This window comes from Equus asinus, chromosome 6, assembly GCF_041296235.1.
Source record: "Equus asinus isolate D_3611 breed Donkey chromosome 6, EquAss-T2T_v2, whole genome shotgun sequence".
NCBI classification, from domain to species: Eukaryota; Metazoa; Chordata; class Mammalia; order Perissodactyla; family Equidae; genus Equus; species Equus asinus.
Genome location: NC_091795.1, coordinates 56,872,220 through 56,890,160, shown reverse-complemented (window position 1 = coordinate 56,890,160; position 17,941 = coordinate 56,872,220). Strand labels below are relative to the sequence as shown.

The 17,941-nt window shown below is 41.8% G+C and overlaps 1 protein-coding gene across 4 annotated transcripts in view; it reads left to right on the top strand.

The window, feature by feature from the left end:
- Positions 1-4,961: 4,961 nt before the first annotated feature.
- The window catches only part of SPTBN1 (spectrin beta, non-erythrocytic 1), a 187,056-nt gene continuing 174,076 nt past the window's right edge, over positions 4,962-17,941 (top strand). For 2 of the 4 annotated variants that reach the window (XR_011504031.1, XM_044772441.2), the window contains exon 1: positions 4,962-5,352. The gene's annotated coding sequence lies outside the window, so the exon portion shown is untranslated. Of the gene's footprint in view, positions 5,353-5,534; positions 6,068-17,369; positions 17,576-17,941 lie in introns of those variants that run through there. The other 2 variants (XM_044772443.2, XM_070512100.1) reach the window with 2 other exon arrangements.

The window sequence follows — 17,941 nt, the reverse complement described above, 5'->3', positions numbered from 1 at the left end:
TAGTACTTATTTATCTTATAACTGGAATTTTCTACCTTGACCACTTTCATTCAATCTTCCCCCCAACCAACCCCATGTCTCCGGTTACCACAAATCTGATCTCTTCCTTTTTTTTTTCAAATTAAATCTATCCTATCATGTATGAAGTGGTATCTCATAGTGGTTTTGATCTTCTCTAATGACTAATGATACTGAACATATTTTTATGTGCCTGTTGGCCATTTGTATATCTTCTTTGGAGAAAATTCTGTTCAACTCCTTTGTCCATTTTTGAATTGGGTTGTTTGTCTTTTGTTGTTGAGTTGTAAAAGTTCTTTATATATTCTAGATTCTAGATCCTTATCAGATGTATGGTTTGCAATGTCTTCTATTCTGTAGATTGTCTTTTCATTTTCTCAATAATATCCTTTGATACAACAGTTTTAAATTTTCATGAAGTCCAATTTGTCTATTTTTGTTCTTGCTTATGCTTTTGGTGTCATAGCTAACAATTCATTGCCTAATCCTTGAAGCACATTTTGAAAAAGAAAATGATAGCTTTATATCTGGAAAAAGAAATACTTTAAAGTTTTATTTTACTTGAAACCTATACATTTACATTCACCTGCTAATCTGTTGATAAACAGTCAAAGTGTTTCTTTGAATACATTTACTGAGTGAAAGGTCACTTTTTTGCATAAGCCACAGCTATCTGATATACACTTTTGTTTTCTTTTAAGTTAAGAACTTAGAGACACTTGCAAAGTAACCTGATTCTAAATATTTCAAGGCTTTTATGATTTCCATCCCTCCTTAATTTTTTATTGTTATTTTCCTCACATATAATTTGATGGCAATATTTTTAGTCTTTAACCAGACATTTCAAAAATATTCAACTTAGTTTTCACTGAAAAGACTCTCTTCTCACTCTCATGTTTAATTGGTTTATGTAGTGCTTAATTATATCTACTTATATAATAAGTATAATAAGTAAAACTGGCATAAACAAGTTTGGTGAATATACAGCACACACTGGTGGGAGCTGAAATATACAGGCCTAGCAGAGTATAGCCTACTAGCAGAGTGTGTTTGGTGTGCCATGGACATCAGTCAATATGCTTACAACACAGAGGGAGTGAACAGTGTAATCCAACAAGTGGGTTAACTGAAGAAGAATTAAGAGAGCATCTACTCTATTATTCCAGAGGTCTAAATTCAGAATTACTTTAAGAATTTTTCTTAAATTGTGGTATCATATGTGTAACAAAAAATATGCCATTTTAACCTTTTTAAAGTGTACAGTTCAATGGCATTAAGTACATTCACATTGTTGTGCAACCATCACCACTATCCATCTCCAGAACTTTTTTCATCTTGCAAACAGAATTACTTTTTAATAATTAAAATGCCATGCCCAGACACACAGCTCTGCTATGCTAGCTTCTAAAGAGCTATCTCTGGCACTTAGTAGCTGTGTAAACTTGGGCAACTCACTCAACCTACTAGTGTCTCAGTTTTCTCATCTATAAAATGGGTTTAATATCTACCGCACAGAACTGACAAAAGGGCACAATAATATGACATTTGCTAAAGCACTTTAAAAACTGGAGAGTATTTTATAGTTGCTCCTTATGATTATTATTACAGAAAATTTGAAGATCCTTTATAGAAAGCTGAGACTATTTATTCTGATCATTTTATAAATATTATTTCTATATATTTAGGTTACCATATATTCAGATTTATCTTCATATGTACATTTTAGTTATTTATTGATTGATTCTACTCCCTACTAGAATGGAAGATTCACGAAGGCAGGGATTTTTTGCTGTTTTGCCCACTGCTCTATTTCAGAACCTAGACCGGATTAAGGCATACATTTTTTCTTGAATAAATGAAAGAATAAATTATTTTCCATAGCAATAGATGTGTTATTAGTGCTAAAAAAAAAAACATTCATTCATAATAACGATAGTTTAAACATACGTGTCTTTAAGTTTTTCCAGTGCAAAGTTAATATGTGTGAATCACCAAAGGGAACATTTCTAATATGAGGGAACTTCCCAGACTAGTTCAGGGTTAAAAGAAGGTCAAGTTTAAGAGTAAATAGAAATGAAAAAAATTTATCCAAGTTTTCAAAAAGTGTTCTGATTTTTAAATGTTAGGCTATTAGCAGTACAATAAAAGATGGATTTTAATTGGGTTAATATAATACAACCTAGGAAATACTTAAGGTGACAGGTAGTGACAGACAATGCTATTGCTCATCAGTATCTCTGGTTTCAGGTGTAGCCTTGTGACTTGCTTTGGCAAATGAAATGTTAGTGGAGGAAATCTTGTGTCATTTCTGGGTGGAAGTATTTAGTTGCCTGTACTTAACCCTCTATCACACCCCCCTTACAACAGAGTTTGGGGGAAGAACCCATTGACATGGGGTACCACAATATTAAAGTATTCTGGAAAGCTGAGCTGACACATGGAAGACAGCCTCCCAGAGAACATCTTGGAAGCACAGTTGACTTTATATAAGCAGTAAATTAGCTTTTGTTGACTTGGGACTTGTATATTATACTAAGATTTGGGAACTGTGTGTTATAACATCATAATCTAGTCTATGGTGACTAACATATATGTTGATAGATTTTCCTCTATATTTTGAGTGGAAAGTTAAAATAACAACTTACGTCTGCAAAATTTTTGTAATAAACTACTATTTTTATGGGAGACAAAACCATGTATAATCACTTGGTTTTAAAAATGGAGAGTAGTATGTTACAGACATGATATCAACAAGTTCCAGGTTCCTTTAAGTCAACCTTGATTCTGTGAGGATAAATTGCAGCAAAGTTGCTTCGGAGATATCTGAGAATAATCCTTTTGAGCTACCATCATTACTGCCTAAGGCTTTTTTCTCTCCCCTAGATTCTTGCCTTCCACAGAGATGTATGTCTTCTCTGACCATCTCTCCAGATTCAGGCTGTCTTTTCTTTGACCTGTTACGCTTTTTTGGTCAATGGTACACTGGGGTCTCCAGGGTGATTTTTTTTTTCCCCACCAAAGGCTAAGAATTTGAAATTGTGAGGCAGGTATTTATAGTGAACTTTGGATCCTTGTCTTTCACATTTTTGGAATACTTACTGCCACTTTACTAGAGTACCTTGCTAAGGTTGTCTGTGGCCTCTCATTTGAAGGAAATTTTCTAAAAGTGAGTGGGCGTGGAGGGGGGGGTGGTGTGTGTGACTCATCCATCAAACGAAGATTTATTCAAGCACTGTTATCTGTGATAAAGGAAGCAGTCAAGAGTCACCATTTCAGAATCACAGGGGAAGAATTTAAACTGAGGCATTTCCCAGTACTGCCATTGTTTTCTGTGGTATTTCATCAACCCTGTGGGTGGGGAGGTGCTGGGGACCCTGACACAAAATAAGTGAAAGGGAAACAACTTTCATTCCTGGTGGATTTCCTGTATTACCTAATGAGGGCAGCGCTTACATGTTGATTCTGTTCAATCCACTTCAACAAATATTTTTTGAGCACCTTCTAAGTGCCTGCTATGTACAAACACTGAACAGACAAAGAACCCAGCCCGTGGCGCTGTCGCCTTCTGGCTGTGTTGATCAATCTTCTGAGAAAAATGTTAAATTACTCTCTGTCTTCATTTTTTTTTCATAAATATCAAATGTAAACACTGCTACAAACATTCAAACTGATGGTGAAGGCCTGAAAGGAAGAATCATCTTCACTTTGCTGGGATAATTTCATGCAGTTTTATTTTAAAATATTCATTTAAAAATATTCATTAAAAATATATATACAAAAATATAAACCCATCAGGCCCTCAGGTCTATGGATTTGAAATATAAGCATGATCCAAACTATCTGATTGTCTTTTATTTCTGTTTTTTACTCAGGGGTTGAGGGTCTGATCTCTAGGGAAAAAGCCTTGGGGCTTTTTCAATCGAGAAGGGCCCTCTGCCCTCTGAAGGTTTACAGTGTCGCAGTAGGACACCTACAGAGCAAGCAGAAAGTCAGTTTCTCCAGACTGCTTTCTAAAGAGAATTTCTACTCGTGGTCGTGGTGATGACACCATCTTTTCTCCCCAACAGCGGCGGTTCCAGAATTTCTATATAGCCTGGGGGCTGACAGGGTGGGCAAGCTGGTCGAGAAGGGGCGCTGGCACTTGACAAAAACTCGAGGAAACGTCCGATGTCCGTCTCGGACTGTGGGTAGGGGTAGAACTAAGGCCCGCCAGCCATGGCCAGGCCTCCACTGCAGCCAGGTCGTCCCCACTCCGTAGGAGTGGCTCCGGAAGAGCATCGCTTCAGGTGAAAGTGAGCCGGCATTTGGGCGAGAGGCAGGAGTTGGACGAATTACTTGTAGGGTCTGTTCCCAGCTACCCTGAGGGAAGGGTGGAAAAGCACTCACAATGGAGGATGATCTTGACTTCGCCGAAGAACCACCTCCCTCCCCGCATCGCCCAAGGTTTCCCACGGAGAGGTCACCAATCGCTCTTCATCAGGCTGGGCGGAACCTCTAAGGCAACACCACCTAGATCTAAAACCAAACCAGCCACACAGCGCTCTAAAACCTCCCTCAACAAGCTCTCTTCGTCGCGCTCCAAACGCAAACATCGCGGGCGAAAAGAGGCTGCACAAGTCACGCAGAAAATTAGGCTGCCCCTTTCCATGGCGATAATCGAATTAGCCTCAAATTAAACGTGAAATTGGCCCTCGCCGGCTGTGGGGACAAAGCCCCCATTGTCCTTTTGCGGCGGGGACGGTGCCCACCCTGCCCAGGCCAGCCCAGGCCAGTCCCTGCAGCAGGGGACGAGGTCTGCGCTGGGAGGGGGCAGAGCCTTGGCCGGGACAGCGTGGACGCGCCCGAGGGTCTGCTCGGCGCGGAGCAGCGCTGGGTGGGCGGCAGCGGGGCTCCCAGCAGGCGCTGAGGGCGGCCAAGAAGGAGGAACCGAGCGAGGGAGGAGCGGAGGAGAGCGGAGGGTGTGCGGGAGCGCGCACCCGCGCGCCTGTGTGCGCGCACCCGGCGCCGGCGCCCGCGCGCTCCCTCTCCCCGCCCCTCGCCCCCTCCCGGCACGCTCTCTCCCCTCCTCCCGCCCGCCCCGCGCTCCCGCCCAGCCCCCGGAATCAGTGCAGCTGTTGCCGTGCAGGCTGCGGATTCCTCCAGTCCCTCCCTCGGCCGCCTCTCCGTCCGGAGCAAGCGCGCAGCCCCGCGCAGCAGCGCCCACCGGTCCCGTCCTGTGAGCCCCGGCCCCAGCCGCGGACAGCCCCGCGGAGTCGCCTCCCGGCCCACCCGCCCGGCCGCCAAGGAGCGGGAGGAGGACGGGACCCCGGCGCCCCCACCCCCTATCCGCGGGAGGTAGGTAGGGGGCCAGAGGCTGGAAGATGCCAACTCACTGGGGCTGCCTCCCGGGCAGCGGGCTGGCGAGCGGGCGGGAGGAGGGGCGCGGGCTCAGGCCGGGAGGACGCAGCTGCCCCGCCGCTGCCCTGCGCCCGGGGAGCGGCGTGGGGGCGGGGAGGCTGCAGAGCCCGGGCGGGGGCGGCGCGGGGAGCCTGGGTCTCCAGTGCTGACGAGTATGCGGGGCAGAGGGCGGCGGGCTCCGCAGTGAGGCGGCCGCAGACCTGCCGTGCGCACCGCGGCCGCCCAGCCCCATCCCCGGGCGCAGTGGCGCCGATTCCTTCTCCCTGCCTCCGCCGCCGCCTCCCTGCAGCCGGGCAGCGGCCCCTGGCGCGGGGGTGGCTGCGGAGTGGGCTGCAGAAAGGGTATATTTTCGAGTGGCCTCCCTCTAGCCTCGGCTGGTGGGGAGCGGGGCGGCGTTGACACGGCCGGCTCTGCGCTTAACGGTACGGGGGATGCGGCCAGGCGTGGTCCGGGCTGCGCTGCGCTGCAGCTGAACCGGAGGCGGCGGCCCGGCGCCCCTCGCCCCCGCCCATCCTCGCTCCCGCTCCCCCCTCCGCGCCCGCCCCCCGCCCTCTCTGCCGTCCCCACTCTCCCAGGGCTGGGCGTGAGCCGCCTCGGGGCGCCGAGCAGCCCTGCGCCCGCCCTTCAGCTCCTGCCACCCTCTCTTCAACAGGTTTGTACCAGCGCGGGGACCCTCCGGGCCTGCCTTTGGGGTGGTGGCTGGAAGCACCTCTCGTCGTCATTCCTCACACCACGCTCGTGGCCCTCTTTTTGTGGGGGGAGTCTTTCCTTTGTTTTTGTGGTAGGAAGGATGCCCAGTGCTTGCCATCAGATGGGGAGGGGAGGTGTTGTGGGGATCAGTGCGCAAACCGTGTCCATTTTTCCAATCGAAAGCCAGGCCCGATAGTAAGTGAGGAGAGGGCGAGTGTGGGGGTGCTTCGGCGGAGGAGGAAAATGGATTCGGGGGGGTTTATTTGGGCGGGGATGTGCGTTTTTGGCAAGATGGATGGCTCGCGGTGCCCTCGCCGTGATGCAGCACAATGCAGCAGTATCGCTGCCTCCCCTGGTTCTCGCTGGCGGGGCTTGGCACGGCCACTCGGCGCCTGCGGCCCCTGCCCGACCCCACCCAGGCCCGGGGCTGCCCTTGGCCCAGACCCGGAGCTGCGTCTACCTGTCATGCCGCTTCAGCTGGATGTGGCGTCAGGAGGACCAGGTCACCTAGCTGTGAGGGGGGACGCTTCCCTTTGGGCTGACCCCCTTCCCCCTGCCTGTTGGGCTGTGCTCGGATGAAGGGGCGCCCTGCAGCGCTAATGCGGGCAGAGGGAGCCGGCCTGCGGCTGCGGACGGCAATCTGATCTCGGACCGAAGGACCTGAGCCGTAGGGAGGGGCTGCAGGGAGGACGGGGCCCAGCGGTGTGCGGAGGCAGTGGTGCAGTCAGTATTGGGAGTCGCAGCGTCTTTCTCTGGATCGCCCATAATCTGTAACCAGGACCCAACTATCCATCGATTTCTTCATGTGTGAAAGTTAATGTTTATTAATTGGAGCTTCACAGCTATGACATTACAGTCCCTCTGTCTTTGGTCAATACTGAGAATATGAATTTTTCCTATAGGAAATCGTTTTTTGAAATGAAACGATCAATACATTTTAGTTCTTATGTCCTTGAGACATTTCTAAAAATATTAACAATCAGTGGATTGTTTTAAAAGGAACTTATTTTTTGATGGGTAGTACATGATTTCTTTAACTTCTATTTGCTTTGTTTTCATCGTTTGCTTTTTTTTTTTGTAAATTTGGATTCCTTATTAAGGAGTATTAGGTAAATGAGTGTCATTGTTGATGGTAAGTATTCGGATTGATTTATGCCAAGTTGTCTCTAGTTATGACTAGTGGGATTGTGATGGTAATTGACTGCATTTATGTTTGTTTATATGTATTTTTTCAGATAAATATTTTTTGCAGATGTGGCTGGGGAGGGGGTTGAGAAGGGCAGACCACCAAGGCCTCTGTGGCTGATATCTGGTCAGGAGATGGTTCTGTATGTCCTCATCTGTTTAGTCTGGACTAGTACATAGGGAATTTTCCTTCTAAATGTCACTTCTGCAGTTCGTTTATTCAGTGTGGGATGGCAAATGAGATGCATTTCAAATGTCACTCCAGACTCTTCTAAAATGTATGGGTGAAAAAGGGAATTTCAGTATGCTAACTGGAGGGGAAGGTCAATGTTTCAAAGCAAGGGCGTGTCTACTTTTATTTTTTAAATCCCTAATGAATCCAAGTTAGTGGCATTTGCTTTTCTGTGGCTCTGCAGAGTAGAACTGCATGCACATTGTGTGGCTTATGTGCATTATTTTGAGTTTCTCTAATAGAGGGCTGTTCAAATGTAGAACTTTTTGGGTTTGGCCTTCATTGTTGTGCTGGTTGTATAAGATCGTGTTGCATAAAGATGTTTGGGAGTGTTGTTCCCATGGATTATGCAGACATTTTGGATTTACTATGTTGTAAGAAAATGTCCTGTGTTGATGTCACAGGAGGTTTAGCTGTTCTGACTTACACACCAGCTGCAGAATTCTGTTAGGTTAAGATCTCTGTAGCTGTTGTCTCTGAACCCACCAAAACCTTCTACTGAGAGAATGAGAAGTATTGGGGCAGTAGAGAAACTGCTGTCGCTTGGTCGTCTCCTGTTGTGCAGGCTTTCTGTGAAGAGCAGCTCTTGGGCGAGACTAGTAACAACTGTCTGTGATGTCGGAGGAGCAAGTGAGAAGACCTTACTCTCTGCTGGTGACACATCCTTAGCAGCGACTTGGCATGGGCAGAGTTTCCTTGGAAGAGTTTGTTTGAGTGGTTATTTTGCCTTGCTGTTTGCAAGTATGACTTTACATGTGGAAGAACTATTTTGAGATGGAAGGATTTTACTACTACTAAACAAACAGACATGAGGAGTGGAAATTATTCGATGTGGTTTTTGTTGAAATAGTACGTTTTATTTTAAGAGCATATTCTTCGAGAGAATTTTAATGCCCAATATATGTTTTTTACATGCAGTGATGTGATGCTCCTTTAACTATGTTGGGCCCTGACCAACATCTGCATTATAATCAGGCTTGAATTAATGTTCTGTGGGTTTCCTTATGGTAGTGCTGGTTTCTTCCTTCCAGACTATTGGGAATGTAAACCATTCTTCCGTAAGGAAAGGGCTAATACCTCTGCTGGAAAAGCTACTTCCGTAGGTCTCTGCAGATGAGGAAAACATCTCATGAATCTCTCTTGTAAGGTATCAGTCTTTGCTGTTTCTCAAAGCACCTTTTCTTTACAAAAGACCTAGTTTAGTACTCTTGATTTTTCTGTTAATAGTTGTCCTGTATCCAAATTTATGTAGCATAGGAATAACATCATCAAATGTCTTTGCTCTGGTGGCTAAAATGAAACTATCCCAATTAGATTCACCCATATTTGTATTTTTGACCATCACTGGAGAGGGCATTTTTGTAACGTCTCTTGCGATCATAGTGAGATTCCTGGACCTGCAACATCAGGCCAGGATCACTTGGGAGCTTGTTATAAATGCAGATTCTTGGAGGCCCCAGCCCAGACCTATCCAGTCAGAATTTGCCTTTTAACAAGACCCATAGTGAAATAAATGGTTGGTATTCACATTAAGTTGAGAAACTGCTCTACTCCTTCAGCTAAGGGACCTCTATATCAAAAGATTCCTTCTAGTATCTTCTGTCTTTTCTTTTGCTGAAGTGTCAGCACATTTTTTTCCCTTGTGTCACTAAGAGGTGTTGAAGAAAATGATGCACTCATTGTAAATTGTTTAATATAGAAATACTTTATAAAGTTCTTTAATCTTTAGTAGAAGAGTCCTATTTATTATAATTTGTTTAGATTAATTGGTTTTCTTAGGTTCTTTTCTAAAACACCTCTAAAGTTGAAAAACAAAACTCCTCCCCCAGAGAAGAGGGCCTTGGCTTTGAGACAGCAGGACTGGAGGGCAGGAAGCTAAACCCCTGAGCACAGCGTCCCCTCTGCTTCCTCTGCTCTCTTCTGGCATCTTGTTCTCTGTCATCAGCTATGTCTCCTGGTATAGTCAGTGTCCTCCCTTTCTGGTCCATTATTTTCTTCAAGTTGTTTTTTATTAAGTGATTTGTACATACAAAATAATGCTCATAAAAGATATGTTACAGAATCACAAGCCAGTGGCCCCTCAGGCAGCCACCACCTAGTTCAAGAAGAAGCTTCTCATACATTCAGAGTCCCTGTCTGCCCCTCCATCATCCCATCTGAAGCAACCACTGTCCTGAATTCTGTGCTTGTCATTCCCTTGCTCTTCTTTATGGGTTATCCTTTTAAAAATTCTTATTTAATTTTGTACATTTTGAACTTTATATCAATGAGATTATACTTTATGTATTTTTCTGTGACTTGCGCTTTAAGATGAACATTATGTTCCTGAGACTCATCATTTTGTTGCTGTAGTTCATTCATTTTCACTGCTGTATAGTATTGCACTATGGCTTATTCATGCCTTCTACTGTAGATGGAGATTGGATTGATTCCAGTCTTTTGCTATTATAAAAAGACTGCAATGAATAGGTCTTCTACATGTCTCTTAGTACATATGTGCAGATACATACACAGACATTATCTGTTTCTCTCAGGGATGAAATTTGCTGGATCATATAGTATGTCTATCATCAACCTTCTAGATAATACCAGACTGTTTCCCCAAAGTGATTGTACCGATTGTATTCCTACTAGTAGTGTGTGTGTTACGATTGTTCTACAGCCTTGCCAGTGCTTCATTTACGAGCCTTTAAAATGTTGTCCAGTCGATATTTGTGAAATGTTATCTTATTGTGCTTTTTATTTGCAATTTCCAACCTGATTATTGAGGTTAAGTATCTATTTATATTATTGGCCATTTATGTTCTTCTTTTGTGAAGTCCCTGTTTAGTCTTTTGCCTCTTTATCTTTTAGATTTTTTTTCTTGTTGATTTGTAGGAGTTCTTTATGTTGCTTGCCTATTAATCCCTTGTGGAGTATATGTGTTGCGAAAATTACCTCCCAGTTTGTGTTTGTTTTTTAAAATTCTTTGTGGTTTCATTTGATGAACAGTCATTCATAATTTTAGTAGAGTCATAATGAATTTTTGTCCTTTATGGTTTGTGCGGATGATTTTGTTATTGCAGGAAAAACGGTCCTTAGTTTTTGGAAAGAGTGTGGGTTTTGGAGTCAAACAGATCTGGGCTCAAATTGTAATGGTATTCTCTCTTAGCCATATTGCCACAGCTAGGTTCTAGCCTTGGGCTAGTTCATTACACTTAGAACCACAGTTTCTTTGTAAGTAAAATTGAAGTAATACTACTTCCTCCTGCAGCTGTGAGAGAGCACTGCACAGTGCTGGGCACATGGTAGGTGTTCAGCTGATGACAGTTCCATTCCTTTCTCTTTGGACTCCCTACGCTATAGGAGCCACTGACCCCTTTGGGAATACTTTCCAGAAACTACCTTAACATTTTTATATCGAAAGAGCTATTAAACAGCTTATTCTTTTGTTTTTTAAAAGGCTGTGTTACAATGGAATTTATATATTGATTAACACAGTCTGTGTAAGACCACTTATTAGAAACCCTTTGTCAGTTCAGGTTCCTGTTCTTGAAAGTAGTCTAATTACAGTTCTTTCCACCAAGAAGCACATATACTAATGTTCTCCCTTTGCTGCTACTCTGAGATTACTTGGCAATATTGTTTTTGATGTAGTAAATAATTATTGGAGACTTCTCTTGCCAGAGCTTGAAATTGGGTTAGGGTGATGGTTGTGTGGGTTAAAGCTGAATAAGAATTAATTCCTAAATCCAAGGACTAGATACTCTATCAGGTAGAATATAAATGTACACAGACAATAAAAAACCTTTTACTGACCAGGTGGTCTCATATCTAAATTTATAAGATGAAAAACTTAGATGAAATCATAGTCGGGGTTAAAACCTGGCACATGGGCACCATTCTCTCTATCCCTGGCAGACATGGAAAATCAGTCATGGCCCTCTTTTCCACAGAGCTGAGATAGAGTCTCAGTAACATCCTCAATACAGTGTTCTAGGCGGTTAGTACCAGTTGATCGGATCTGGCACTTAGTTTTTCAGATCCTCCACATCTCTAAAATTCTGTGATGATAAGATAATTGTGTAACACAGTACTTTGGCAATGTTCAAAATACAGTAGAACAGAAGAACCTAGAAGCAAAGAGATAGGAAAGAGGTGATTGTGGGGGTCCAGAGGTTAAGGGAGCAAGTTATGGTGGTGGCCAAGGGAATGAGAAGGAGGGGAGGGATGGGAGAAAGGTTATGAAGGCCCAATCCTGTGCCACCTGTTTGTAGGGTGAATAGATGGGAGGTGGACCTAAATAGATGAGGAGCTAAGGTGATAAAGGTTTCAAATTCTGGTGATGCCGAAGAGCATAGTCGGTGATGATGAGAGAAAAAGACAAGTTAAGGGGAAGAGTGGATATCTGGTTGGGAAGAGGTTCAGTTTTGTCTTTAAATATGTTGAATTTGAAGTTCTAGCAGAACACTTAGTGGAGATAATGTTCAAGAGGTTGAAGGAGAGAGTTCAGGGCTAGTGTGGCTGATGGCAGGCTGTTAGATTCAGGGGTCTCAAGCTTTAGGCTCTAGAGTTATACAACCTGGTCACTGCATGCCCTGGCTTAGTCACCTTGGGCAAACTGCCTTGACCTCTCTGCGTGCTTCAGTATCTTCATCTGCAAGATGGTATTGATGTACCTATCACAAAGCATTATTAAAGCTAAGTGAGATAATCCAGTGCCCATGATAGTATATTTTAATTATCATAAAATGAATTTTTTGCTTAGTTTGTCTCAATTTTATGCTTTCTTTCAAATAAGTAATTTGATGTATACAGAGAAGGTACATTCCCGTAAACAGTACTATCATTCAGATAAATAATGCTAGGTTCAGTCTGTATTAAACTTGTGCCTATGTGTCATGTCTAGTAATAGGAGAGACAAACCTGATTAATATTTATTTTTGACAAACAAGAAAATACTAAAACACTGGAATTTGGGGAAAGGATAGGAACAGATAGTTTACACAAGAAGAAATCAAGGAAGCCAATAACTATATTAAATTGTTCAAACTCACCAGTAATTTGAAACACAAATTAAAACTGTTAGATTAATTTTTCCACTTAAATTGTTAGGTAGACTGTGCTCTCTGGGATGCTATCAGATGGGAGCTCTGCATTATTAATTGGGAGAATCTTTGGATTAATACAAACTTGGTCGAAAACAGTGGGTTATATATATAACAGAAACCTTAAATGTTTGTACCTTTTGGACTGAAATCCCACTTGTAGGAAAGAATTAAAAATAAGAACAGAGGTTTTTAAACAAGGATTTTCTTAGCAATATAAATAGTGAAAAAGCAAATGGGGCATAGTCAAATAAATTATTGCACAGGCATAGGATGGAATTCAATATAGTGCTTAAAATAATGGTTTGTTAGAATATTACTGAAGTGGGAAAATGCTAACCATATAATATTCGGTGGAAAAATCTGTATGCAAAGCTGTGTAATATGGTATAACTCCACTTTTGTTATATTAAATAAAAGACTGGAAGGAAATACATTAAAATGTTTGGATGTTGGGTTAATGGGTGATTTCCTTTCTTGTATGAAAGGAAATTCCTATGACTTAATGTTTCTCATTTGGCGTTTTGAATTCTTTTACAAATAGAGAAGAGTACAGTAAATAATATAGTAGACTACCATGAAGACCATTTTTTTAATCAAAAAAGCAATCAACACTTTATTTTAATTTTGAAAACAGGAAAGAAAAAAGCAGGTCTGGCCAACTGTAGATCATTATTAAGGAATCGTTTAAATTCCAAAGGATTGTCATATCTGTTCTTCTCTGCACTTTTCTAAGAGCAGTGGAAAAACGAGTAAGTCAGCATTTTAAGGGTATAGGTACGAGAGGGAAGTAGAGCGTTCAGATGTAAAGAAATGGTAGCTTGACTCTTTTCACTAACCTGGGTCAGCTTGAAAAGTAAGGAAGACTAGGATTCTTTAGTATTTCCAGACTGCGCACTTGTGTGGAGAGCGGTGGAATTCTGTGACACGCTTGTTCTCACTTGTGGAAGCCCAGATACTGCTGCTGGAGCCAATTTTGTAACCATTAGACCATCGTGTTTCATTGGAATTTGTCAGAAATGTAGATAAAATTCCAGGTAAAAATTTTAAAATAAAAATGACTCCAGATTTAGATTTCTTCCAGTGAATGGTTTCTCAGCATTTTGGAATATTGTACGCTAAGAGTGGGAGGAAGGAATTTTAGCGATATCCTTCCTTTTTTGTATGAAAGGATATTCTTCTGTAACGTTCTATATAGAATTTTGTACACATGTATATGATACCTATTTTATCCATTCTATCACATAGGTGAGAAAGAGATGTGTGTGTGATTGACTAATCTCCACCATTTAGAGAGGCAAAGGGCTATTTTAAGACATTTTAAGTGGTGAATTTATACAGATAATACTTGGGAGATGAATCTCAGGAATGAGTCATGTGAAGGAAATGTTTGGGAGGAAATAGTACTTTCTGTTGCATGGTCCAGTTCCCTAACCATATGGGTACTTTTTAAAATGTAGCTTATAAAAATAAGCCATTTTACTTGCTTGAATTTTGTGTGTTTTCTGCCATGAACTTTAACTTAAATAGTTGATTGAGGAGGGTTTCAGGTTAAATGTGCTTCGAGACATGAAAGTAAGATGTTATGATTCCAAGATTGCTTTAAAATTGACCTTTGTTTATAGGTGTCATGATTCCATTCTTAGTAAACTCTAAACTGTGAGAGTAAACACCTGAATGATTTTTAGAACCATTTGACATCTGTGCTGTAGAATCTAGAGTTCCCTGCTATTTCTGATCTTTAATGTATAAACTTGAAGCCATTAGTTAGGCAGTAAAATCTGTATTAGGACATAACTAGATTTTTACCCTACAGATGAACTAAGGATGAAATTTGGAATTATATATAATAAATATAATAGAATTTATTCTGTTGAAGTATATGTATCTAATTAAATATTTCTGTGCTTAGAATGTCCGTTGGCCTAATAGTAGTTATCTCTGGGTGATGGAATTGTGGAAGAATTCTAATTTCATCTCTCCATATTTTCCAAATTTTTGGAAATGCTTAACAGTAAACTCTTGCTCTTTATCAAAAATATCCTAACACCATAGTAAACCTCATGTTAGCTGGATAAAAATAAGTAAAATGATTAATCAGCTAACTATAACGTCTGCTGTTCAATTTTTTTTTTTACCGGATCTCACAGAAAAGCAATATTAATACTGAGTATGTAAAGAACACTGAAGTTTTGAAAAGATTTTTCCATTCCTCATTTAAATATGCATTTCGTTAGAGCCTTGGCGTTTCATTACTTCTGTGGAGTGTGGGAAAAGATGTAGGAACTGCGCCACAAGGGAGCCTGACAAAAACATCCTCCAGGAGGAGGTGAGCCTCTGTGGCTACTGCCTTTGGCTCTGGATGAAGTTTCTTGTTGTTTCCCCACCCTCTTGGGTGGCTGTTTCAGGAATAATTGTTGTCCTAATATGTTTGCCTCAAGGCCAAATCTAAACATTCAAGGGCTGCACATTTTTCTGGAATGTTCTTCACCAGCGGTACAGTCTTTGGGGTTGGATAATACATGTTCTTATCATGGTTTAGCGCCCCCCCCCCCTTTTGGCCCTTTTATCTTATTTATTTAGAGAGGAAGGAAAGCCTAGATTCTTTCCTAAAACATTGCTTATTTATTTTGTTCTGCGATGTTTAAACATTTTCTGTTGTATTTTTTTTTTTTTAAAGATTGGCACCTGAGCTAACAACTGTTGCCAATCTTCTTTTTTTTTTTTCTCTCTCTGCTCTTTCTCCCCAAATCCCCCCAGTACATAGTTGCATATTTTAGTTGCAGGTCCTTCTAGTTGTGGTGTTTGGGACGCCGCCTCAGCATGGCCTGATGAGTGGTGCCATGTCGGCGCCAGGGATCTGAACAGGTGAAACCCTGGGCCGCTGAAGTGGAGCACGCAGACCCAACCACTTAGCCATGGGGCCGGCCCTTCCGTTGTGTTTTTTAACCTGTAGTATAAACGTGCTTTCAAAGTGAGTACAATATTCTTAAAAGTTAAAATATTCATTTTTTTACCTTAGTATCCCTGAATTTTTGACAGTGTTTGCTAATATATACAGTATGTATAGTTTTTTCCTGCATGGTTTATGAAGCATATATACTTTGATAAAGGTATAAATTAGCATAAAATCATCATAACAAAAATTTTAAAATAGCGTTTTGCTTTTTATTACCAAAATAATACATTTTTATTTTGTAGTTTATTGTAGATCATATGGAAAATAAAAATGAACGCAAAGAAAATGAAGATATTCAGTGATATTCAATGATAGATATTCAATGACCCCAGAAATGTGCAATTGATGTTCTAGTGTTTGTCCTTTAAACCTTTTTTCCCCTCTGTGCATATTTGTTAATCTCATGAATAAGGGCCAATTCTCAAATCTTAGGCTAAGGGTATAAGGTTTTGACAGTCTCAATAATTACTTCATGTTGTTTGTCACACTTCCGACTTATACATGTAGCATTGCAAAATGTAAAGTCTTACTGCTGGTCGTATTTAAGGCTATGGCATGGATACTGTCTATTGTACTGAGCTGTTTTTAATGGTGGGAGTGTTAAAGAAAAATGGTGAAGAGGCAGAGAATCCAAAATTTGCTTATTAGAGATACAAAGTCTATTTGATAGATTTTGAAAAATCTTTTTACAGTGGAAAAATACCAGAGATTAAGTTCTCACTAGATAATGCGTGCTTTCTGTTTTGTTTTGGAAGGAATTCCCAACAGAGTTGCATTAATTCCCTTGAGACATCTCCATATGCTTCAGACAACATCTAATTGTACTTTTGTCTTCAGATTTCAGAGGCTTTAAAGCTACGCTATAACGTGTCGCAAATGGAATGGATGTGGTTATTATAATCTTGTTTTAAATCTAATAAATTTTACTGGGCAGAGTTTGGTTATAACTGTTGAAAGCATACACTGGAGCACAACTTTATTAGGGTCTTTGTATAGCTGAATTCTTTAAAATTCTGTCTTTGGATCTAGGGTCTGTTTCAAGGAGAAAAAGCAGTATATGTACAGATTTGATTATGGAAGCCAGTTCTTTAAGCCCTGGGACATCCGATGGATGGAGGGGACTTACTGGCACTTCTTTGTTGCCTTAATTCTAGTATTTGGTCTCTTCCTGGAGAAGTTGCTAAAATGGTTTCTTCGTGTGCTGGGGGAAAGAGGGAGTAGAAAGATGGGAAAAATACCCTTTCATGGGAGGAGAAAGAAAGCCCTTTCCAGCAGTTGCCATGAGGAACTTTGTTGTGGTTATTAGTCTTGTTTGGTTTGGTGGGCCCCGAGGAAAAGTGGCAAATGACCTTCTAGATTTAAACATTAAAGGGCAGTGGTAGCTCATTTCACAGTTTAGAGGGAAAATCTGAGCTGGGCTGGGTGACAGATGGAGCAGGGTTGGGTGATGGAGCTCAGCCACACTACGTGGACTTCCTCTCTCCAAATAAGGGATCTTCAGAAACTCCCAGCCTGATGGGAATCATTCTCTTTGGGGGTGGCCCAAACCCATTAAGGGAAATGCCTGATGGTTAATGTTCCTTTGCTGTCTGAAGCCTGGAGTAGGGATCTCAGCTTAAGCTCCAGGCAGCTGCAAATGTTGAGTCTAGCACTTGGAGAGGTGTCAAGCGAGACAGTGTCGAGAGTGGTCCGGGTGCCCCCAGTTAGGGGAAAGCAGGGGACTGGAATGTGGCCTTATTCGGATCTATGACTGGATGAGCACACCTGTCACTATTTCAGTAGGCGAGTGGTGGTCAGAGGTATCAGTCAGGTGACTTCTCTGAGAGAGGTCTGGTCCTTCTCACAGCGAGGTTGACAACTCTGTGCTGCCAGCTGTCCTTAAATCCCCAACTTATCTCCTGGGGCGGAGTCGAGGGAGCACCATGGTCCTGGAGCAAAGACATTTGTGTGCCATTTGAGCAGGAAAGAAACCAGTGCACATCTTGTGTTTTATTCTTGATTTTAAAGGTAGGTTTTTTTGTTTGTCTGTTTTGCTTAATTTAAATTAACACCCACTGCTAAAGGAATTCCTGAGTTTCCCTGATAATCAGGATGATTTCTCATTTTGAAAGGCTTTTTCTTTTGAAGGATGTGTTTCTGATGTTAAGAACATCACGTTTTATCCTAGTTCTAAAAATCTCATTTGATTCATAAAGGGTGATAATTTAACTAGGGAGCAGGCTAATTTATGGTCTTGTGTCTGAGGAAGTCTGTTCTCATCTGTCAGTTGAATTTTTAATATGTATTTTTCCAGGTCTGAGGAATTATTTTGTTGTTGTATGTTTGCATGAATATTTTATTCTTAATTATAGTCTGTATTTCCGTTGGACAACA